General features: G+C 45.4%; 1 long non-coding RNA gene across 1 annotated transcript in view; it reads left to right on the top strand.

Annotated features, from left to right (window-relative positions):
• The window catches only part of LOC124037072, a 41,911-nt gene extending 26,474 nt beyond the window's left edge, over positions 1-15,437 (top strand). Inside the window, exon 3 of the long non-coding RNA XR_006839107.1 lies at positions 15,323-15,437. This is a non-coding gene — a long non-coding RNA (uncharacterized LOC124037072). The remainder of the gene's footprint in view (positions 1-15,322) is intronic.
• Positions 15,438-25,536: the final 10,099 nt, after the last annotated feature.

Below are 25,536 nucleotides of genomic sequence, written 5' to 3'. Positions count from 1 at the left end.
TTCATGAAGTCAATAACTTGCTTGTAGCAGATAACATTCATATTCTGACTGACTATCTCTGAAACTCACTTAGATAATACCTTTGATAATAGTGGAAGTCCAAATCCATAGGATGTAATGATCACAATCGTTTTTGTTTTTATTGTACATTGTGTATTGTAGATATGTAGTGGTGTAGTACTGTTTTGTCTCTTGCTTTATTTGTAATGTAAGTGCTTTAATGTGGTTGGACCTCAGGAAGAGTAGCTGTTCCTATGGCAGCAGCTAATGGGGATCCCTAATAACTACAAATACAAATATCCATCAACGTTGTACTGCCATTGAAGGGGAGTGGGACATTCCACAGGCCACAATCAACAGCCTGATCAACTCTATGCCAAGGAGATGTTGTTCTGCATGAGCCTTACCTTTTTTTAAAGGTATACATGACCAACAGATGCATATCTGTATTCCCAGTCATGTGAAATCCATAGATTAGGGCCTAATTTGTGTATTTTAATTGACTGCTTTTCTTATATGAATTGTAACTCAGTAAAATCGTATAAATTGTTGCATGTTGCGTTTATATTTATAAAATATAACTAAAGTCAACGGAAGTCCATTTAATAGAAATGTGATTCATTAACTTTTTCCCAATGCCATACTGTAGATATGTTTTGATTTATAGATTCAATCTCCTCAGAGAATGCAGTCTGCAATCCTCAAATTTTCCCACAAGTCAATCCAGGGAATACAAAAACAGATAGCAATATCACTGCCCTGGGAAATCCATCACTTCTCTGAGAAGAACTACATTTACATTTAAGTCATTTAGCAGACGCTCTTATCCAGAGCGACTTACAAATTAGACTACATCTTACCCTGGATCCCTAAACTGCAGGCCTAAAATACAATTCTTGGTATACATTTAAAGCTGTGGCTGCCCAGGCCCAGGTGAACATGTGAGGAATGTGTGTTTGCGAGGCAGGAGTGTTTGATGGTGTGTGAGCCCTGGGCTGTCGTGGTGATGGACCTGTTTGGAGCCTGTAAACAGTAGCTGTCCCCCCTCTGACCTCCAAACCAGGCTGCCGTGGACATTCCCTCTCCCTCTGCCTCTCATAACCGCCCACCCACCCACTGTCTCCCTCCCACTGGCTCCCGCCTGTCTTCTCCCACCCCAATCTCTCTCAACCTCTGTCTTCCTTCCCTTGTCTTCCTCTCACTCTCCCTGACCATTTCCCCTGGTCTCCTCCCCCCTTTCTCTTTCCTCTCGTCTCCTTCCCTCGTTTATCTTATCCATACATCCTCTCTCATTCCCTGTGTCTCTCTCCATCTCCCTCTCACTCTCCCTTCCTCTGTCTCCCCTCCACCCAATATCTCGGGCTTCCCCTCCCTCATCCCCAGGAGGCAGCAGCAGCACTGCAGTCATCTCAGAGACCCTTATTACTGGGGATTTATGACACCCACTTAACTATTCGTTTTTGGACCCAGCTGTCTGCTGGCTGTCACAGAGGCGAAAGATTTTTATAGTGACCAGACTTAACCCAGAGCTAACCCTCTCTCTCCAAGATTAATCCTCAGTGGTGGAAAAAGTACCCCATTTCTCATACTTGAGAAAAAGTAAAGATACCTTAATTCAAAATGACTCATACTTGAGTAAAAGTAAAGATACCTTAAAAGAAAATTACTCATACTTGAGTAAAAGTAAAGATACCTTAATAGAAAATGACTCAAAGTAAAAGTGAAAGTCACCCAGTAAAATACTACTTGTCGAAAAGTCTTTGGTTCTAAATGTACTTAAGTATCAAAAGTAAATGGAATTGCTAAAATATACTTAAGTATCAAAACTAAAAGTAAAAGTATAAATAATTTCAAATTCTTTACATTAAAGCAAGCCAGACGGCACCATCTTCTTATTTGTTTTCTTCATATTTACAGACAGCCAGGGGCACAGTCCAACAGTCAGACATCATTTACAAACAAACAAACCATGTGTGTTTAGTGAGTCCGCCAGATCAGAGGCAGTAGGGATGACCAGGGAGGTTCTCTTGATAAGTGTGTGACTTGGACCATTCTCCTGTCCTGTTGAGCATTCCAAATGTAACACGTACTTTTGGGTGTCAGGGAAAATGTATGGCGTAAAAAGTACATCATTTTCTTTAGGTATGTCGTGAAGTAAAAGTAAAAGTTGTCCAAAATATAAATAGTAAAGTAAAGTACAGATACCCCCCAAAAACGACTTAAGTAGTACATTAAAGTATCTTTACTTAATTACTTTACACCACTGCTGATCCTGTCCTGCTACAACTGTAAGTAATTTCCTCTGCGGTGATGTGACTCTATGGTGAAGGGTTAACGGACATAGGCTTGAATCAGATCTCATTAAAGGGTGAAAGTTCTCATTCTTGATCCCAGTGAAAAGTGTGGCAGGTAGCCTAACAGTTAAGAGCATTGGGCCAGTTACCGAAAGGGTTCTGGTTTGATCCCTGAGCTGACTAGCACAAAAATCTGTCGATGTGTCCTAAATGCTCCTGTAAGTCACTCTGGATAAGAGTATCTGCTACATGAGTAAAACATATGAAAAGGAGATCAAATCAGAATGAGCTTGTCAAGCATCTCGTAAGGGACCATATCAATGGGATGTCCTAGCACTCTGACTCATGTCAAGTGAAGGAGCTACTTGCCAAGGCCTCCATATTGCTTCAACTTGTACTTAACCATGACTCACACTGCTTGTTTTTGTAGTCTGAGGATGATATGTTGCCTGTGGTTACCGTTACCCCATCCCTTTGTTTCACTTCTGTTTTGGCAATATGTTATGAGATGATTAACCTACAGTATATGATGACTTACCAGCTTACAGTAGATATACTCAGCTTGTTCAAAACATGTTTTGAACAATTCCTATGATGAAGGATTAAATACAGTAAATATTGTTTGGAATCTGTATTAAAGTCCATGCCTAACAGAACAGCAGTAAGAGGCCTAAGAATTCCACCTGTCCCCACATTATAACACCTACCATCCTATGTATGAGGATTTAAACTGGCTTCATAAAGCTTCCCAGTTGTCCTCTAAAAGCGTTTTATAATCAAATCCAAAAAACAAAACAAAAAATGATGTAGCCCTTCGTACATCAGCTGATATCTCAAAGTGCTGTACAGAAACCCAGCCTAAAACCCCAAACAGCAAGCAATGCAGGTGTAGAAGCACGGTGGCTAGGAAAAACTCCCTAGGAAGAAACCTAGAGAGGAACCAGGCTATGAGGGGTGGCCAGTCCTCTTCTGGCTGTGCCGGGTGGAGGTTATAACAGAACATGGCCAAGATGTTCAAATGTTCATAAATGACCGGCATGGTCAAATAATAATAATTACAGTAGTTGTCGAGGGTGCAGCAAGTCAGCACCTCAGGAGTAAATGTCAGTTGGCTTTTCATAGCCGATCATTAAGGGTATCTCTACCACTCCTGCTGTCTCTAGAGAGTTGAAAACAGCATGTCTGGGACAGATAGCACGTCCGGTGAACAGGTCAGGATTCCATAGCCGCAGGCAGAACAGTTGAAACTGGAGCAGCAGCACGGCCAGGTGGACTGGGGACAGCAAGGAGTCCTCATGCCAGGTAGTCCTCATGCCAGGTAATCCTGTTGGCCTTTAATGGTCCTAGGGCTCAGGTCCTCCGAGAGAGAGAAAGAAAGATAGAATTAGAGAGAGTATACTTAAATTCACACAGGACACCGGATAAGACAGGAGAAGTACTCCAGATATAACAAACTGACTCTAGCCTCCCGACACATAAACTACTGCAGCATAAATAATGGAGGCTGAGACAGGAGGGGTTCAGGAGACACTGTGGCCCCATCTGATGATACCCCCGGACAGGGCTAAACAGGAAGGATATAATCCCACCCACTTTGTAAAGCACAGCCCCCACACCACTAGAGGGATATCTTCAACCACCAACTTACCATCCTGAGACAAGTCAGAGTGTAGCCCACAAAGATCTCCGCCACGGCACAACCCAAGGGGGGGCACCAACCCAGACAGGAAGATCACATCAGTGACTCAACCCACTCAAGTGACGCACCCCTCCTAGGGACGGCATGAAAGAGCACCAGTAAGCCAGTGACTCAGCCCCTGTAATAGGGTTAGAGGCAGAGCATCCCAGTGGAAAGAGGGGAACCAGCCAGGCAGAGACAGCAAGGGCGGTTCGTTGCTCCAGAGCCTTTCTGTTCACCTTCACACTCATTTACATTACATTTAAGTCATTTAGCAGACGCTCTTATCCAGAGCGACTTACAAATTGGTGCATTCACCTTATGACATCCAGTGGAACAGCCACTTTACAATAGTGCATCTAAATCTTTTAAGGGGGGGGTGAGAAGGATTACTTTATCCTATCCTAGGTATTCCTTAAAGTGGTGGGGTTTCAGGTGTCTCCAGAAGGTGGTGATTGACTCCGCTGTCCTGGCGTCGTGAGGGAGTTTGTTCCACCATTGGGGGGCCAGAGCAGCGAACAGTTTTGACTGGGCTGAGCGGGAACTGTACTTCCTCAGTGGTAGGGAGGCGAGCAGGCCAGAGGTGGATGAACGCAGTGCCCTTGTTTGGGTGTAGGGCCTGATCAGAGCCTGGAGGTACTGAGGTGCCGTTCCCCTCACAGCTCCGTAGGCAAGCACCATGGTCTTGTAGCGGATGCGAGCTTCAACTGGAAGCCAGTGAGAGAGCGGAGAAGCGGGGTGACGTGAGAGAACTTGGGAAGGTTGAACACCAGACGGGCTGTGGCGTTCTGGATGAGTTGTAGGGGTTTAATGGCACAGGCAGGGAGCCCAGCCAACAGCGAGTTGCAGTAATCCAGACGGGAGATGACAAGTGCCTGGATTAGGACCTGCGCCGCTTCCTGTGTGAGGCAGGGTCGTACTCTGTGGATGTTGTAGAGCATGAACCTACAGGAACGGGCCCCCGCCATGATGTTAGTTGAGAACAACAGGGTGTTGTCCAGGATCACGCCAAGGTTCTTAGCGCTCTGGGAGGAGGACACAATGGAGTTGTCAACCGTGATGGCGAGATCATGGAACGGGCAGTCCTTCTCCAGGAGGAAGAGCAGCTCCGTCTTGCCGAGGTTCAGCTTGAGGTGGTGATCCGTCATCCACACTGATATGTCTGCCAGACATGCAGAGATGCGATTCGCCACCTGGTCATCAGAAGGGGGAAAGGAGAAGATTAATTGTGTGTCGTCTGCATAGCAATGATAGGAGAGACCATGTGAGGTTATGACAGAGCGAAGTGACTTGGTGTATAGCGAGAATAGGAGAGGGCCTAGAACAGAGCCCTGGGGGACACCAGTGGTGAGAGCGTGTGGTGAGGAGACAGATTCTCGCCACGCCACCTGGTAGGAGCGACCTGTCAGGTAGGACGCAATCCAAGCGTGGGCCGCGCCGGAGATGCCCAACTCTGAGAGGGTGGAGAGGAGGATCTGATGGTTCACAGTATTGAAGGCAGCCGATAGGTCTAGAAGGATGACACTCCTGGGCCAGACTACACTCAATCATAGGACCTACTGAAGAGATGAGTCTTCAGTAAAGACTTAGAGGTTGAGACCGAGTCTGCGTCTCTCACATGGGTAGGCAGACCATTCCATAAAAATGGAGCTCTATAGGAGAAAGCCCTGCCTCCAGGTGTTTGCTTAGAAATTCTAGGGACAATTAGGAGGCCTGCGTCTTGTGACCGTAGCGTATGTGTAGGTATGTACGGCAGGACCAAATCAGAGAGATGGGTAGGAGCAAGCCCATGTAATGCTTTGTAGGTTAGCAGTAAAACCTTGAAATCACCCCTTGCCTTAACAGGAAGCCAGTGTAAGGAGGCTACCACTGGAGTAATATGATCAAATCTTTTGGTTCTAGTCAGGATTCTAGCAGCCGTATTTAGCACTAACTGAAGTATATTTAGTGCTTTATCCGGGTAGCCAGAAAGTAGAGCATTGCAGTAGTCTGACTTAGAAGTAACAAAAGCATGGATACATTTTTCTGCATCCATTTTTGGACAGAAATGTTCTGATCTTTGCAATGTTACGTAGATGGAAAAACGCTGTCCTTGAAACAGTCTTGATATGTTTGTCAAAAGAGAGATCAGGGTCCAGAGTAACACCAAGGTCCTTCACAGTTTTATTTGAGACGACTGTACAACCATTAAGATTAATTGTCAGATTCAACAGAAGATCTCTTTGTTTCTTGGGACCTAGAACAAGCATCTCTGTTTTGTCCGAGTTTAAAAGTAGAATGTTTGCAGCCATCCACTTCCTTATGTCTGAAACACAAACTTCTAGCGAGGGCAATTTTGGGGCTTCACCATGTTTCATTGAAATGTACAGCTGTGTGTCATCCACATTGCAGTGAAAGTTAACATTATGTTTTCGAATGACATCCCCAAGAGGTAAAATATATAGTGAAAACAATAGTGGTCCTAAAACGGAACCTTGAGGAACACCGAAATTTACAGTTGATTTGTCAGAGGACAAACCATTCACAAGAGACAAACTGATATCTTTCCGACAGATAAGATCTAAACCAGGCCAGAACTTGTCCGTGTAGACCAATTTGGGTTTCCAATCTCTCCAAAAGAATGTGGTGATCGATGGTATCAAAAGCAACACTAAGGTCTAGGAGCACGAGGACAGATGCATATTTTCTGGGTCAAGGTTTGGCTTTTTCAAGAGAAGCTTTATTACTGCCCCTTTTAGTGAGTTTGGTACACATCTGGTGGATAGAGAGCCATGTATTATGTTCAACATAGGAGGGCCAAGCATAGGAAGCACCTCTTTCAGTAGTTTAGTTGGAATAGGGTCCAGTATGCAGCTTGAAGGTTTAGAGGCCATTATTATTTTCATCATTGTGTCACGAGATTTAGGACTAAAACACTTGAGTGTCTCTCTTGATCCTAGGTCCTGGCAGAGTTGTGCAGACTCAGGACAACTGAGCTTTGAAGGAATACACAGATTTAAAGAGGAGTCTGTAATTTGCTTTCTAATAATCATGATCTTTTCCTCAAAGAAGTTAATGAATTTATTACTGGTGGAGTGAAAGCCATCCTCACTTGGTGAATGCTGCTATTTAGTTAGCTTTGCGACAGTATTAAAAATAAATGTAGGATTGTTCTTATTTTCCTCAATTAAGTTGGAAAAATAGGATGATCGAGCAGCAGTGAGGCCTCTTCGATACTGCACGGTACTGTCTTTCCAAGCTAGTTGGAAGACTTCCAGTTTCGTGTGGCGCCATTTCCATTCCAATTTTCTGAAAGATTGCTTCAGAGCTCAGGTATTTTCTGTATACCAGGGAGCTAGTTTCTTTTGAGAAATGTTATTAGTTTTTAGGGGTGCAACTGCATCTAGTGTCATGCAGGTGAAAGAGGACCCAAAAGCGACTTGGCGAAAACAGAGTCTTTAATCCAGTAAAGTAAATACAAACAAAAAACACAACTTTCACTCGAAATGACGAGGACAAACTGGAGACTCGATCTTGAACAGCAGGTGAACAGCAGGTTGCCTCGGGAAGGCACTAGAACCAGACAGACTCAGACACCTGCTCACCACGCAGCATCTGAGGAAAACACGACACGACAGGGCGATACACAAACACAGCACGGTGAATTCTAGACAAGGAACCGACAGGACAGGAACGGAACACAAAGGAAGAAATAGGGACTCTAATCAGGGGAAAGGATCGGGAACAGGTGTGGGAAGACTAAATGATTGATTAGGGGAATAGGAACAGCTGGGAGCAGGAACGGAACGATAGAGAGAAGAGAGAGCGAGAGAGTGAGAGAGGGAGGGGGAGAGAGAGGGATAGAAAGAGGGAAAGAACCTAATAAGACCAGCAGAGGGAAACGAATAGAATGGGAAGCACAGGGACAAGACAAGATAATAAATGACAAAACATGACAGTACCCCCCACTCACCGAGCGCCTCCTGGCGCACTCGAGGAGGAATCCTGGCGGCAACGGAGGAAATCATCAATGAGTGAACGGTCCAGCACGTCCCGAGACGGAACCCAACTCCTCTCCTCAGGACCGTAACCCTCCCAATCCACTAAGTATTGGTGACCCCGTCCCCGAGAACGCATGTCCATGATCTTATGTACCTTGTAAATAGGTGCGCTCTCGACAAGGACGGGAGGGGGGAGGGAAGACGAACGGGGTGCGAAGAAAGGGCTTAACACAGGAGACATGGAAGACAGGATGGACGCGACGAAGATGTCGCGGAAGAAGCAGTCGCACAGCGACAGGATTGACGACCTGGGAGACACGGAACGGACCAATGAACCGCGGAGTCAACTTACGAGAAGCTGTCGTAAGAGGAAGGTTGCGAGTGGAAAGCCACACTCTCTGGCCGCAACAATACCTAGGACTCTTAATCCTGCGTTTATTGGCGGCTCTCACAGTCTGTGCCCTGTAGCGGCAAAGTGCAGACCTCACCCTCCTCCAGGTGCGCTCACAACGTTGGACAAACGCTTGAGCGGAGGGAACGCTGGACTCGGCAAGCTGGGAAGAGAATAGAGGAGGCTGGTAACCCAGACTACTCTGAAACGGAGATAACCCGGTAGCAGACGAAGGAAGCGAGTTGTGAGCGTATTCTGCCCAGGGGAGCTGTTCTGCCCAAGACGCAGGGTTTCTGAAAGAAAGGCTGCGTAGTATGCGACCAATCGTCTGATTGGCCCTCTCTGCTTGACCGTTAGACTGGGGATGAAACCCGGAAGAGAGACTGACGGACGCACCAATCAAACGACAGAACTCCCTCCAAAACTGTGACGTGAATTGCGGGCCTCTGTCTGAAACGGCGTCTAACGGGAGGCCATGAATTCTGAACACATTCTCGATAATGATTTGTGCCGTCTCCTTAGCGGAAGGAAGTTTAGCGAGGGGAATGAAATGTGCCGCCTTAGAGAACCTATCGACAACCGTAAGAATCACAGTCTTCCCCGCAGACAAAGGCAGACCGGTAATGAAGTCTAGGGTGATGTGAGACCATGGTCGAGAAGGAATGGGGAGCGGTCTGAGACGACCGGCAGGAGGAGAGTTACCCGACTTAGTCTGCGCGCAGTCCGAACAAGCAGCCACGAAACGGCGCGTGTCACGCTCCTGAGTCGGCCACCAAAATCGCTGGCGAATAGACGCAAGAGTGCCTCGAACACCGGGATGACCAGCTAACTTGGCAGAGTGAGCCCACTGAAGAACAGCCAGACGAGTGGAAACAGGAACGAAAAGGAGGTTACTAGGACAAGCGCGCGGCGACGCAGTGTGCGTGAGTGCTTGCTTAACCTGTCTTTCAATTCCCCAGACTGTCAACCCGACAACACGCCCATAAGGAAGAATCCCCTCGGGATCAGTAGAAGCCACAGAAGAACTAAACAGACGGGATAAGGCATCAGGCTTGGTGTTCTTGCTACCCGGACGGTAAGAAATCACAAACTCGAAACGAGCGAAAAACAACGCCCAACGAGCTTGACGGGCATTAAGTCGTTTGGCAGAACGGATGTACTCAAGGTTCTTATGGTCTGTCCAAACGACAAAAGGAACGGTCGCCCCCTCCAACCACTGTCGCCATTCGCCTAGGGCTAAGCGGATGGCGAGCAGTTCACGGTTACCCACATCATAGTTGCGCTCAGATGGCGACAGGCGATGAGAAAAATAAGCGCAAGGATGAACCTTATCGTCAGACTGGAAGCGCTGGGATAGAATGGCTCCCACGCCTACCTCTGAAGCGTCAACCTCGACAATGAATTGTCTAGTGACGTCAGGAGTAACGAGGATAGGAGCGGACGTAAAACGTTCTTTTAGAAGATCAAAAGCTCCCTGGGCGGAACCGGACCACTTAAAACACGTCTTAACAGAAGTAAGAGCTGTGAGAGGGGCAGCAACTTGACCGAAATTACGAATGAAACGCCGATAGAAATTAGCGAAACCTAAAAAAGCGCTGCAACTCGACACGTGACCTTGGAACGGGCCAATCACTGACAGCTTGGACCTTAGCGGAATCCATCTGAATGCCTTCAGCGGAAATAACGGAACCGAGAAAAGTAACGGAGGAGACATGAAAAGAGCACTTCTCAGCCTTTACGTAGAGACAATTCTCTAAAAGGCGCTGTAGAACACGTCGAACGTGCTGAACATGAATCTCGAGTGACGGTGAAAAAATCAGGATATCGTCAAGATAGACAAAAACAAAGATGTTCAGCATGTCTCTCAGAACATCATTAACTAATGCCTGAAAAACAGCTGGCGCATTGGCGAGACCAAACGGCAGAACCCGGTACTCAAAATGCCCTAACGGAGTGTTAAACGCCGTTTTCCACTCGTCCCCCTCTCTGATGCGCACGAGATGGTAAGCGTTACGAAGGTCCAACTTAGTAAAGCACCTGGCTCCCTGCAGAATCTCGAAGGCTGATGACATAAGGGGAAGCGGATAACGATTCTTAACCGTTATGTCATTCAGCCCTCGATAATCCACGCAGGGGCGCAGAGTACCGTCCTTCTTCTTAACAAAAAAGAACCCCGCCCTGGCCGGAGAGGAAGAAGGCACTATGGTACCGGCGTCAAGAGACACAGATAAATAATCCTCGAGAGCCTTACGTTCGGGAGCCGACAGAGAGTATAGTCTACCCCGAGGAGGAGTGGTCCCCGGAAGGAGATCAATACTACAATCATACGACCGGTGAGGAGGAAGGGAGTTGGCTCGGGACCGACTGAAGACCGTGCGCAGATCATGATATTCCTCCGGCACTCCTGTCAAATCGCCAGGTTCCTCCTGAGAAGTGGGGACAGAAGAAATGGGAGGGATGGCAGACATTAAGCACTTCACATGACAAGATACGTTCCAGGATAGGATAGAATTACAAGACCAATTAATAGAAGGATTATGACATACTAGCCAGGGATGACCCAAAACAACAGGTGTGAAAGGTGAATGAAAAATCAAAAAAGAAATAGTCTCACTGTGGTTACCAGATACTGTGAGAGTTAAAGGTAGTGTCTCAAATTTGATACTGGGAAGATGACTACCATCTAAGGCAAACATGGGCGTAGGCTTGTCTAACTGTCTGAAAGGAATGTTATGTTTCCTGAACCCATGCTTCGTCCATGAAACAACCCTCAGCCCCAGAGTCAATCAAGGCACTGCATGTAGCACCCGAACCGGTCCAGCGTAGATGGACCGACATAGTAGTACAAGATCTAGATGAAGAGACCTGAGTAGTAGCGCTCACCAGTAGCCCTCCGCTTACTGATGGGCTCTGGCCTCTTACTGGACATGAATTAACAAAATGTCCATCAAATCCGCAATAGAGGCACAGGCGGTTGGTGATCCTCCGTTCCCTCTCCTTAGTCGAGATGCGAATCCCTCCCAGCTGCATGGGCTCAGTCTCAGAGCCAGAGGAGGGAGATGGTTGCGATGCGGAGCAGGGAAACACCGTTGATGCGAGCTCTCTTCCACGAGCCTGGTGACGAAGATCTACCCGTCGTTCTATGCGGATGGCGAGAGCAATCAAAGAGTCCACACAGGAAGGAACCTCCCGAGAGAGAATCTCATCTTTGACCACTGTGTGGAGTCCCTCCAGAAAACGAGCGAGCAGCGCCGGCTCGTTCCAGTCACTAGAGGCAGCAAGAGTACGAAACTCTATAGAGTAATCCGTTATGGATCGATCACCTTGGCATAGGGAAGCCAGGACCCTAGAAGCCTCCCCACCAAAAACGGAACGGTCAAAAACCCGAATCATCTCCTCTTTAAAGTTCTGGTAATTGTTAGAACAATCAGCCCTTGCCTCCCAGATAGCTGTGCCCCACTCTCGGGCCCGGCCAGTAAGGAGTGAAATGACGTAAGCAACCCGAGCTCTCTCTCTAGAGTATGTGTTGGGTTGAGAGAGAACACAATCTCACACTGGGTGAGAAAGGAGCGGCACTCAGTGGGCTGCCCGGAGTAGCAAGGTGGGTTATTAACCCTAGGTTCTGGAGGCTCGGCAGGCCAGGAAGTAACAGGTGGCACGAGACGAAGACTCTGGAACTGTCCAGAGAGGTCGGAAACCTGAGCGGCCAGGTTCTCCACGGCATGGCGAGCAGCAGACAATTCCTGCTCGTGTCTGCCGAGCATGGCTCCTTGGATCTCGACGGCAGTGTTACGGCGTCTGTAGTCGCTGGGTCCATTCCTCGGTCGGATCCTTCTGTCATGCAGGTGAATGAGGACCCAAAAGCGACTTGGCGAAAACAGAGTATTTAATCCAGAATAAACTTTACAAAACAAAAAGCATAATACTACACGTAAAGACAAGAACAGACTGGAGACTTGATCGAGAACAGCAGGTTGCCTCGGGAAGGCACTTGAACCTAGCAGACTCAGACACCTGCTCACCACGCAGCATCTGAGGGAAACACGACACGACAGGGCAAAACATTGACACAGCACGGTGAATTATAAATGAGGATCCGACAGGGCAGGTACGGGAAACAAGGAGTGAAATAGGGACTCTAATCAGGGAAAAGGATCGGGAACAGGTGTGGGAAGGCTAAATGATGATTAGGGGAATAGGAACAGCTGGGAGCAGGAACGGAACGATAGAGAGAAGAGAGAGCGAGAGAGTGAGAGAGGGAGGGGGAGAGAGAGGGATAGAAAGAGGGAAAGAACCTAATAAGACCAGCAGAGGGAAACGAATAGAATGGGAAGCACAGGGACAAGACATGATAATAAATGACAAAACATGACAGAAAAGGTCTTTTTTTTTTGTAAATTGAAATTTGCTATCGTAAATGTTAGCAACACCTCCGCCTTTGCGGGATGCATGGGGGATATGGTCACTAGTCTAGCCAGGAGGTGAGGCCTCATTTAACACAGTAAATTCATCAGGCTTAAGCCATGTTTCAGTCAGGCCAATCACATCAAGATTATGATCAGTGATTAGTTCATTGACTATAACAGCCTTTGAAGTGAGGGATCTAACATTAAGTAGCCCTATTTTGAAATGTGAGGTATCACAATCTCTTTCAATAATGGCAGGAATGGAGGTCTTCATCCTAGTGAGATTGTTTAGTTTTGCCCATCCTAGGTCGAGGCACAGACACGGTCTCAATGGGGATAGCTGAGCTGACTACACTGACTGTGCTAGTGGCAGACTCCACTAAGCTGGCAGGCTTGCTAACAGCCTGCTGCATGGCCTGCACCCTATTTCATTGTGGAGCTAGAGGAGTTAGAGCCCTGTCTATGTTGGTAGATAAGATGAGAGCACCCCTCCAGCTAGGATGGAGTCCGTCACTCCTCAGCAGGCCAGGCTTGGTCCCAGAAAGAGGGCCAATTATCTACAAATTCTATCTTTTGAGAGGGGCAGAAAACAGTTTTCAACCAGCGATTGAGTTGTGATAATAAGCAACACAAATAACCTTGGTAGGGTCACATGCTGTGGTCATGGATAGACAGTGTTCCCTATGTTAATCAGGCTGCAGGACAAGAACAGAGGCTATTAGTGAGGGTATCTTTATACCACCAGCCTGTAAACCTTCTATCCCACCGTTACAGAATAGAGAGACTACAGAGTGAACTCTTCAGATCTCAACATAAATGAGTGTAGCTGATTTTGTTATATGCTCGGATCAATAGTTGTTAGTTATTCCAACCATGTCTTGCTTCTACTAGTGAAGGCCCACAATGCCTCAGTAATGTGAAACAGAGATAATGGAGAACGATAATGGAATCTCCATTACTGCTCCATTAGTGGTGGAATTAAGGGAGAAAAGAGAGGGAGGGGTACAAGTTCTAAAACATTTTTTAGAATGGACCTTCTATTTTAATGGTTGAATATGATACAATTCTAACACAAACGTGCTTTTTTTTAATGCCTTTCTATCAACCATTGGAGAGCATCAATCAGCCAGGAGATTGTGTGTCACGTCTCTCTGCTCCACTGCTGCTCAGACAGGTGATGGAGATGAGGGGAAACGCATGGCTGCATGGCTGCCTTCCTCTCTGCGTTCTGCCTTTCGGGCTCTGCAGCCTGATAACCCGCCCTGTAATGAGAGTAATGGGGAGATATCCGCAGTTGCTCCTCAGCCCCTGGGGACGAGTTCTGCTACACCGCATTTTAACGCTGGTGAGCGGCAGAGTTACATTAACTGCCAGTCAGTCAGACCCGCCGGTGCTCCTCTCTCTGCAACATCGTCGTCTCAAGTAACCAGACAAGAAAACAACGACCCAGACCAAACCACAATCCCGCAGACAAAGACAACTATTCAAATATCTACATGAGGAATTGATTGAAATGCCTGCCAGTTCTAAAGGTACTTATGTGACTACATATGGCACGGTCGGATAATGCATAGGAGAGTCTTCAGGACAGACCAAGGGCTGTTTTTGCCTATTGATGTCAGGAAGTGGGCAAGAGGGTGTGGAACTACTAGGGGCCTCTTTGGGTAAGCAGTGTACACCTAAGAGCCATCAGGGGATAATGGACCCTTACCAGCATAGGGCACCCAGACAGACACACACGGGCTCCCCCCCCCCCCCGACATAACAGAGGCAGGACAATGCAGAAGAATGCCTGGTGATCACAAAGATCCTGGCTGAGATTCCACCGGGATAGAGCACAGATAACAGGGACAAAGACTCTAATGCACTGTGGTGGAAAACTAACTCTCTGACGATAAAGGCAAAGCAAACAGCCTAGCTGAGAATTTGAACTTTGCACGGTGTCGTTATGAATGATGTTATTATCATGTGACTAAAGTGAACTTGGGTCACTTCACTTGCATCAATAATATACGTTATCAATGATTTGTAATTGTTTGTAAGCTAACCCTGATCTCATTAAGTACATGAACGCAGAATAATTTCCTCTGTTTGGATATTTCAGTATTGTTAACACAAGCTGAAAGGCATGTTCCAAACAGCAAAAAATATCTTCTAACCAAACCTATCATTTAACTTGTCTGTTTTGTCTTGCTGGGGAACAATACACGCTGGAACGCTGAGAGAAACAGGGTCGTGTTTGTGAAGACACCACCCAGAATGTATGGTTTTGAAACCAAAGCAAGCCCCCCACCGTTGGCAGCAGAGTGGCAGCCCAGTAATGACAGGCAGTGTGGGGTGCTGGCCTGACTAGATTAGGGGGAGGAGAGGACACACTCAATTTGGAGGGAGGGGAAAGGTGTCCTTGGTGTCTGCCTGGCTAAAAACATTCCTGTCTAGCCCCCGAAGAAGGCTGTTGTAGTTGAAATGTTGTCTGCATTGTGGTAGAGTTTGGTATACTTCGCGGGCTTGTAATTTGCAAGCTTTCTTTCCTTCTTCATATTGCCTAACCCTTCACCCATCCCTCTCTGCAGGACCTGTTGCATCTGAATGAGCTGGATCTGCTGGAGCTGGGCGTCCGTAACCACCTCCACCGCATCCACCTCCTCACGAGCATCCAGATACTGCAGGAGAGCGAGAGGAGGAGAGGTCAGTGGCTCAACATCTCACTGGTAGTTATCTTCCTATACCAAACCTGTTCATGAAAAAATATACTTTGTTGGTCTGTTCACATTATGAGTCACTGTTGTTGTGACTCAAATCCTGAAAAGTAATTCCCACTGAAATATTCCCAGTTATTCCTTTTGAAAGCCACAAGATTACAGCATACATTTTGAGCTGTAGTTTGCTAAATGCAATATGCCGTGTGCATATGCCACATACTGTAACACACTGCACTTACACTCGTTTGGATGTGAAAGTAGGGAAAGTGGCAGTGCTTTAACAAGACAAGTGTCTTTCTCTTCCAACACTCACACGGCTGACCTAACAGGAGCAGGCCTTATCATGGCTGTTTTCACAGACTGGCTCAGGCCCTGTTTGTCTGGTTCCCAGCCCTCCCTCCCGCTGTCTCCCCCTGTCCGGTCCTCTGTTTGTGTTGGGAAGCGCAGGCCCCATAATGTGTTTGGAAGTATAGAGAGAATAGAGAGGATAGGCCTAGTGAGGAACAAGACCCCCGGCACTCTCCCACCAGCCACTGCCACCCCACGGGCCCACCTTTCTGGTCCAGGGGTCAGAGGAGAGGCCCCTCCAGAGAAACAGTGATGTGCTGAATAGTAGCTGACACTTTCCTTATAGTCACCAGGGAAAACAATGTGCCCTAGTTAAAGGCTAGAGACTTTTTCCTGGCCATCTGAGTGAATAAAGTCACCAGTGACATGATTATCCTCATCAAGTCACTGATGAGTCAACAGTTGATGTTTTTTAAAATTTATTCTTCTATTCTTATCCCTTGACGCCACCTATAAAGACAAGAGAATCTAATGAGGTGTTCAGCTATAAGTCATGAAAGCACCAGGAGGCTGATGGCAACACGCAGGGATTACTGAGATAAGACAGACAGGCATCATGCTCCTAGGAACAGAGGAGGAAATCAAAACAGTCTCATTTACTGTAAACACAGGTATTGTGTCACTCAAAGGCATGCTTTTGCACATATCACAGCAACCACAGTGGAACACACAAACACCTCAGGTGGCCGGTAGCACCATAATTGGGAGGACGGGCTCATAGTAATGGCTGGAACAGAATAAATGGAATGGTATGTGTTTGAACCCATTCTATTCACTCTATTCCAGCTATTATTATTATGAGCCATCCTTCCCTCAGCAGTGACACACATTCATATATGACACACACACACACACACACACACACACACACACACACACACACACACACACACACACACACACACACACACACACACACACACACACACACACACACACACACACACACACACACACACACACACACACACACACACACACACACAGGGTCTATCCAGGCAGCTGTAAGAGTTGGAGCAGTGGTGACTGCCCTGAGGCAGGTGCCCTGCTGTGTATAATTAACTCTAGAGAAGTGGGGATGAGGACTCATACATTATACGCCAACTCCCTACTGTTGCTATGGCTACTGCCAAGAGAAAGACATTTGGTTTAGAACATTCTAGTAAGGCCGTTTTGTCAATATTCCATTCCTAATAAAAGACACTTCTTGTTTTTATGTGTCTGCAATAAGTGGCTTTGGGCTGCTGGTAAATCCTGTTGTAGCACCTGAGAGGGTTTGTGGTAAAAGGGTCATCCATTCTCCTGTTGCACCATCCATCCACACCACAAGTTTAAATGCATCTCTCACTAACGATCAGAAAAGCAAACTTGCAGTGAGTGTTAGTCCATGGTGTGTGGATTCAGGGATAGTGCTAAATAGACTGAGTGTGGCTGACGTGACTCACGTGACTCACAGCGAGGGGGAGCTGTGACACACTGGTCTGGACAGGAGACTGTTGCTTGAACAGCTTGAATGTTTTCTTTGAAAAAAAAAATGTGTTAGTACCTAACGCTGTTTGGATTTGAAAATCCAACAGTTGTATTGGAAGGGGTGGTGCTCAGAGGCTGTGTGTGGCTGTCCATGTGGGTGTTTCAGTGAGAAAGAGACAAGGAGAACCAATCAGAAAAAAAGCACATCCCCTTCATTATCGACCATCGTGCCCGACAACATCAAAATAGCCTTTCCAGACTCTGAAGTCAGGAGGACTTTGTTAGGTGTTAGCCAGACTAAAATAGATTAGCCTTCTGTTATTCTGACTGTTATCGTTTCTCTTTGAGGAGTCTGAGCCCTATGAGACAAATATGACACATTTGACATTGTGATTCAGTAATGTAAAGCAGATGGATTAGTTGCCTCAAAACGATTAGAATGGAATTGTCACTATTGAAACGTATTGCATTTCTACTGAACATATTTCCCATGCAGTACTGTGTGTTCCACAGAAGTAGATGAAATGTTTCAGTCATGCTGGGTGTTTTTTTCATATGATAAATTTAAAGACAAGCTCCGGAACTTTGGCGGCTTGCTGGTTGTGACAATGTGTAGTTCATACATGCTTAATCTATGAGCAGGATTACTGTTTTACCCCAATTAGCCACGCAATTCCTCATTTGAAAGTGACTGTTTTTCTGGAAGCTGTGCTGCGCCATTTCTCCCAAATTTTCCCCCACATGGGCCAGCCCCTTAACAATTTGAGTTCAACCAATGAGCTTCAGCCCCTCGCCATATGAGTGACAGCAAGCAAGATGCACTTGATAAACCCACAGCAGTGCGAAAGACAGAGCAATGACATGGTGCACATATATGATGTTGTACACCATTTTCAGGGACCACTTTTGACTCATGAGTGCTACTTTCAGAACTTCTGGTTAAAAAGTACACAAAAGTACCGGAGAATATTTAATCAAATGATCATCATTTTAAACATTCAAGCACATTGTCATTTCATGCTTTATGACTTTTGTGAAATGCCCTCTCATAACCCACTGTTTCCAAGCCAAATATATGTTATTAGGATCAGGCTAAAATTCAAATGACTTGTATTTAGAGTCGTAAACAAATCCTCTTTTCGATTAGGGATACTTTTAAAATAGGTTTTCATAATATTTGTTATAATTAATTTATTCCTTTAGTATTCTACAGACTTCTAAACATACATAACATTGCTTTTCTTGGGAAAAAAAACATTATAATGCATCCCGTTTCTTGTTCCTAATGCTCCTATAAGATTCCTTACTGAGCATTTAAGTCACCACACAGCATCGACATAGATGACAGGCCAGAGTATCGCCGAGAGCAGGTAGTATAAGCCTACCATTAAATGGAGAGTTGGCATGCTGCCTTCCCTTCTATTAGGGTAGATTGTCTATGTACAGTATTTGTTCAAGTTAATGGCATCCTTTGGAAATTGCAAACTCATCTTGTGACCCAGATAAGAGCATTTGAAAGACATAGCACTTTCATCTCTGAGAATTAGAAACACTGCAAAAAAAAAGTTAGCTGCAATAAATAAAGGTATAAGATCAATGTTATACTAGACTTTGCCCAGTGAGTACCACTCTATGATCATTTAATCTCATCATTGACATACAGCAATCCTCTCTGCATTGCCCCTCAGGTCCTGAAGATGACGTGATGTCACAAACTTGGCCATGATTGATGGGATGGTTCTGGAAACTATTGTGAGATCCAGATTATGACCGCATGGGGATGAAATGCTTGTGGGTTGGATAGAAAGAGATTGACGTGTCCGATGTGAAACTTTTGAAACTTCATGGGATCAATGTGTTGTGATTGAGGAGGGCGTTCTCAGAGTGGTCCCAGTTCCCGTGTCTCCTCTGTCACATGGGGCGGGACAGTGGAAGGTTTGACGGTTAGTGGTGAGAGAGTTCAGTCTGTCCAGACCAGACTAGCTATGATCGTCACCAACATAAACACAGTCCTCCATTGTCAACAGCTGGGCATGCTGCATAAAGAGAGAGAGAGAGAGAGAGCTAGCTCCGTTTGAAATAACACATCCTAATTATCTCTTTCTTAATGCTGTTTGTAAAACAGTCACAAGCCACTCCAACTAGAAATTACTGGTCAGGTATATTATCAACCAGGCTTGTGTGACAAATGTCACCATGCAATGTGAGCGCAAACCAAGTTTAAGCAGCGTGTCCAATCCAAGGCCATCCACCAGCCTGCTGCATTAGCCACCATGCTACCCAGCATTGTCACTGACACAGGGCCATCCATTATTTTTACAACACTCACTGCTGACTGACAGCCATAGGTTTTGTTGTGCTGTTGGGTCTCAGCGCATTCCTCTTCACACTGTGTGTGGACTTCCCCTTGGTGACAGGCTAAAAGACACTCTTACTGACAGTTGCTCTTGTGCTGCTGTCTGTGCCCAATAATGTTCATACCCTGTTTTGTGCTGCTACCATGTTGTGCTGCTGCCATGTTTTGTTGCAACCATGTTGTTGTCATGTTTTGTTGCTACCATGCTATGTTGTTGTCTTAGGCCTGTCTTTATGTAGCATTGTGTCTCTTGTCGTGACGTGTGTTTTGTCGTATATTTGTATTCGATTTATTTAGATTTTTAATCCCAGCCCCCTTCTCCGCAGGAGGCCTTTTGCCTTTTGGTAGGCCGTCACTGTAATAAAGAATTTGTTTCTTAACTGACTTGCCTAGTTAAATAAAGGTTCAATAAAATGTAAAAAATGAAAACAGGCCGTCAGTAGTGTGAGAAGATAGATGGACAGAAATTCAGCAGCATGCCGATGAGCTGTTATTTGTCCCTGACGGAAAATACGAGTTACCATGGTGAGAGAATTCCACCATGGAGACCGTGGACCAAACATTGGTCATAATACGAGTTGGTGTTGTAGTTGAGTCATATTCAGCTTAACCTGGTCCCACTAACGTTGTTCTATTATCAGAAGAGTGTTCACCAACAGAGTTAGGATGATCTGTTTGATCACAGGTTAAATATCCACTCTTCCAAAGAAATGGATTCCAGGCCAACTGAAGTACAACACATCCTTGAATTTATACGCCGTTAAAAGTTATGGAATGAGGCGTTCTTTAAAACAAGGATAGCTTACATGTGCTGATAAACTGTTCTTCTTCTCAGCCTTGGGTACTGGGCAGAGAGGAACATCTTCAGGTTTACATACTGTTCTCTACTCAGATCAAAACTACAGCATAGGGAAAAGACTGTTAGAGAAACAGTCTTCGTCGACATCCAGTACAAAAACATTTCCCTTTACAGAAAAAATCACTGTATTTTTCCCAGAGGGAACTTGGTTATGATTGACAGCTCATGGGCATGGGATGGCTGGCTCCTGAGTCATGGTAGCTGTCAATGGGCATCAACAGGCAGTGCTGTGAGTAACCACCAGCAGATTACAGATCAGGGTCTTGACTCAGAGCAAATAATGGGCGGAGGAGTGATCAGAGGAGTGATTTCCTGGAAATGCCCTCCTTTGTTTACAACCATGTGAGAAATGGGATGGATCATGACTTTTGGATCTTTTCAGAGGGGAAAAAAGCATAGCACCTGGCATCCAAACGTTCCCTTGGTGAGTGCATGTGCACTGGAGAGAGTTTGTGTGTGTGTGTGTGTGTGTGTGTGTGTGTGTGTGTGTGTGTGTGTGTGTGTGTGTGTGTGTGTGTGTGTGTGTGTGTGTGTGTGTGTGTGTGTGTGTGTGTGTGTGTGTGTGTGTGTGTGTGTGTGTGTGTGTCCCTTGCGTGCATGTGTGTGTGTGTATGTAGTTGAGGTGCCAGAGGACACCCAGGTCAAAAGATGGCACCAGGTCTGTACAGTGTCACTCAATAACAAGCTGTGCCAAGCCAGACTTCACCAATACATAAAGGAGAACAAACAGACACTGTCTACATGATCAACAGTTCTCTAATTGGTTAATGTCAAAGAACATGACTTTGACTGATTGAAGTTACATCACATAGTATGCCATTCTGTTTACGTAACATTTCTACACTAAACACATTTCATATTTGTAATGTGTTTCTTTAGATACCTGACATCTTAATAAATGAGGGGTGTTATGGGGTATACTCATCTAGAGTATAGTCCTGGCAGGTGCAGTGAAACTGGAGATTGTCTGTTTACAGATATCTTTCCAGTGTAGGCCTGGTGTGTGTCTCTGTGTGTGTGTGTCCTCCTGACCAATGCCTGACTTTGACTGAAACAGTTGACGTTACTCATGTTGGATGCCATTACTGTTTATATTTAGGTGCAGGAGCTCCACAATACTTTTTAGCTAAAATTCTATAAGAGGAAATGCAGTAGAACATTTGAGGTGCCGCTACTCAGCTCTGGTGAGCTCCTGCCCAAATCAAACACTGCTCCTGACAAAAGACCCAGCTGGGTCTCATGTGCTGAAGGCTTCTGTGGAGGACACACACACACACACACACACACACACACACACACACACACACACACACACACACACACACACACACACACACACACACACACACACACACACACACACACACACACACACACACACACACACACACACACACACACACACACAGAGCCCTGACCCTGAGTCACCGTGGCAGATTTAGCATAACGTTACACAAAACAAACATCACCTGACTTAAGATGACGCCGAAGAGGATGGCTGATGTTTTACATGCCCGTAACCAATTGTGCTCTTTTGTTCAGTTTTTTTACAACTTATTTTGTACATAATGTTGCTGCTACTGTCTCTTATGAACAAAAATAACTTCTGGACATCAGAACTGGGATTACTCACCACGAACTGGAAGAAGCTTTTTCCTTTAACGAGTCCGACGAGAAAGATATACTTCTCTCCTGGGAACAGGCCCAGATCCCTGTCATTTGCATGAATAAAATATGGAGGAAAGAGGATGCCGATCGAGCTGCCTTTTGAGAATCCGTAAGCAAGCGAGTGAACTCCCACTGCCATCAATTCTATTTGCTAACATGCAATCATTGGAAAATAAATTTGATGACCTACGATTACCCTACTTACCAATATCTTATGTTTCACCGAGTCGTGGCTGAACGACGACACGGATAATATAGAGCTGGAGTGTAACAATGTACGTACGCTGAGAGTCGGGAAGTAAGTTTAGGGAGTGAGTACATTTAATAAATAAACATGAACAAATCAAGAAACAGGAACAGCGCACTGACATGAAACAGATACAGAAACAATAACACCTGAGGAAGAAACCAAAGGGAGTAACATAAATAGGGCAGGTAATCAAGGAGGTGATGTGTCAATAAGCGCTGGTGCCCATGATTTTGGTGACAGGTTGTTGAAGGAATTCTAAATTCCTCTGTTTTAATTCCCAATCAAATTAAACACTCTGTCAATGCATTCGAAGGGTTTGTAAGACCCTATATTTTATAAGAATGGACAGAGCCCCGGTCTTAAAAGTCAGGTAACAGCCTTTAATTCAAGAGAGTACTCAGTTCATACACATTTTGCCACAGGTTATAAACTGAAAATGACGTCAGCGTTTTCTAAATGTTCCATCTCTTCTTGACACTGGTAGAAAGACTCTATAGATCTCAAGCCTTCCCTCCTTGCCTAGAGCCAAGGTCAGTCAGTGTAGATTAGCATTTTAGACAGTCTGGAGATAGTCCGTCCCTGCCATCTGGAGATAGTTCATTCATTTGTACAAAGGAACAGACCGTCATTGTACTAAACTCCTGACTACATTATATTCAATACTGAGAGCAACAGAGAAAATTCATACATGTACAGTAATATAAGTCTTTTAATTCATCCTGATTGAAATGTATACATAATTTGTCATTATAGATAAAAATTCCCTTAACACAGGTGTGCGTCATAATCAGCTGTCTGGTGACCTAGAGGCCAGAGAGGGAGGTGACGTGACCGTACCCCCTCCCTGACGCGCAGCTTCAGCCGCAGGACGCCGACAACAGGGACGATCCCAGGGATCAGGAGCAGACCGGCCACCTCTGCCAAAGTGCGAGAACCTGTAGAGCCGGCTGGGACGCGGGAGCCCAGCGACTTAGAGCGCCGAAAAAGGAAACAGAACAGCACCCCCTCTCCGAAGCGTGGCTCCGACCGCAGGACACCGACCACAGGGACGTTCCCGGGGATCAGGAGCAGACCAGTTGACTCCGGAAAGGCACAGGAACCTTACGAGCAGCCTGAAGCACCGGAGCCTGGCGAGCCAGCTGTGGCATGGGAGCCTGCCGAGCCTACCAAGTCTTGAAAACCTTACGAGTTAGCTAAGGCATGGAAGCCTGAAGAGCTAGCTGAGGCATCCTCGTAGACTCGGCAACAGACGCTTGACCCGACAGACGAGTCTTGATACCCTGTTGTATCAACTGAGGTATGAATCCCTGAAAAGCCGGCAGAACCCAGACCCGACTACACCTCCAACACAAAAACAAGAAACACGCCTTGATGCTTCTCTTTGGTGAGGCATTATTCTGTAACGATGTACGCTGAGAGTCGGGAAGTTCAGGGAGTGAATACATTTAATAAATAAACGAACATGAACAAGAAACACGAACAGCGCACCGACATGAAACAGATACAGAAACAATAATACCTGGGGAAGGAACCAAAGGGAGTAACATAAATAGGACAGGTAATCAAGGAGCTGATGGAGTCCAGGTGAGTGTCAATAAGCGCTGGTGCGTGTGACGATGGTGACAGGTGTGCGTAATAATCAGCATTCTGGTGAACTAGAGGGCAGAGAGGTAGTATACATGACATGTGGGGATTTTCAATGCACAGCCAGTACAGAGAAGCCCATTGTCTGGTAAGACGAGAGGTGGGGTGTGTGTCTTTTTGTCAATAACAGCTGGTGTGCAATGTCTAATATTAATTACAATTCCTCAAACATACAAGTATTTTACACCATTGTAAAGATAAACTTCTTGTAAATCCAGCCACAGTGTCCGATTTCAAATAGGCTTTACGATGAAAGCACACCAAACGATTATGTTAGGTCAGCACCTTGTCACAGAAAACCATACAGCCATTTTCCGCACAAAAATCAGAAATAGCGATTACATTCATCACTAACCTTTGATGATCTTCATCGGATGGCACTCACAGGACTTCATGTTACACAATAAATGTGTTTTGTTCAATAAAGTTAATCTTTATGTCTTTATGTCCAAAAACCTCATTTGAAATTGGTGTGTTATGATCAGAAATGCATTGTCTCAAACAAACATCCGGTGAAAGTGCAGAGAGCCATATCAAATTACAGAAATACTCATCATAAACATTGATAAAAGATATACGTGTTATACATGGAAATATAGATAAACTTCTCCTTAATGCAACCGCTGTGTCAGCTTTCAAAACGGCTTTATGGCGAAAGCACACCTTGCGATTATGTTAGGTCAGCGCTAGTCACAGAAAAACATCCAGCCATTTTGCAAAGAAGGAGAGGTGTCAGAAATGTCAAAAATAGCGTTATAAATATTTTCTTACCCTTGATGATCTTGATCGGAATGCACTCCCAGGAATCCCAGTTCCACAATAAATGTTTGTTTTGTTCGATAAAGTCCATCATTTATGTCCAAATACCTCCTTTTTGTTTGCGCGTTTAGCCAGTAATCCAAATGCATAATGCGCGATCACTTGTTCAGACGAAATGTCAAAACATTTCTATTACAGTTCTTAGAAACATGTCAAACGATGTATAGAATCAATCTTTAGGATGTTTTTAACATAAATCTTCAATAATGTTCCAACTGGAGAATTCCTTTGTCTTTAGAAATGCAATGGAATGCAGCTATCTCTCACGGGAATGTGCGTGATAAGGTCATGGCACTCTGCCAGACACCTGGTTGAAACAGCTCTCTTTATCTCCCCCTTCACAGTAGAAGCCTCAAACAAGGTTCTAAAGACTTTTGACATCTAGTGGAAGCCTTAGGAAGAGCAATATGACCCCATAGACACTGTATATTCGATAGGCAATGACTTGAAAAACTACAAACCTCAGATTTCCCACTTCCTGTTTGGATTTTTCTCAGGTTTTTGCCTGCCATATGAGTTCTGCAATACTCACAGACATCATTCAAACAGTTTTAGAAACGTATGAGTATTTTTGCCTGCCATATGAGTTCTGTTATACTCACAGACATCATTCAAACAGTTTTAGAAACATATGAGTGTTTTCTATCCAAATCTACTAATTACATGCATAT

This window comes from Oncorhynchus gorbuscha, linkage group LG06 (assembly GCF_021184085.1).
Source record: "Oncorhynchus gorbuscha isolate QuinsamMale2020 ecotype Even-year linkage group LG06, OgorEven_v1.0, whole genome shotgun sequence".
NCBI classification, from domain to species: Eukaryota; Metazoa; Chordata; class Actinopteri; order Salmoniformes; family Salmonidae; genus Oncorhynchus; species Oncorhynchus gorbuscha.
This window is presented reverse-complemented; position numbering and strand designations above follow the sequence as displayed.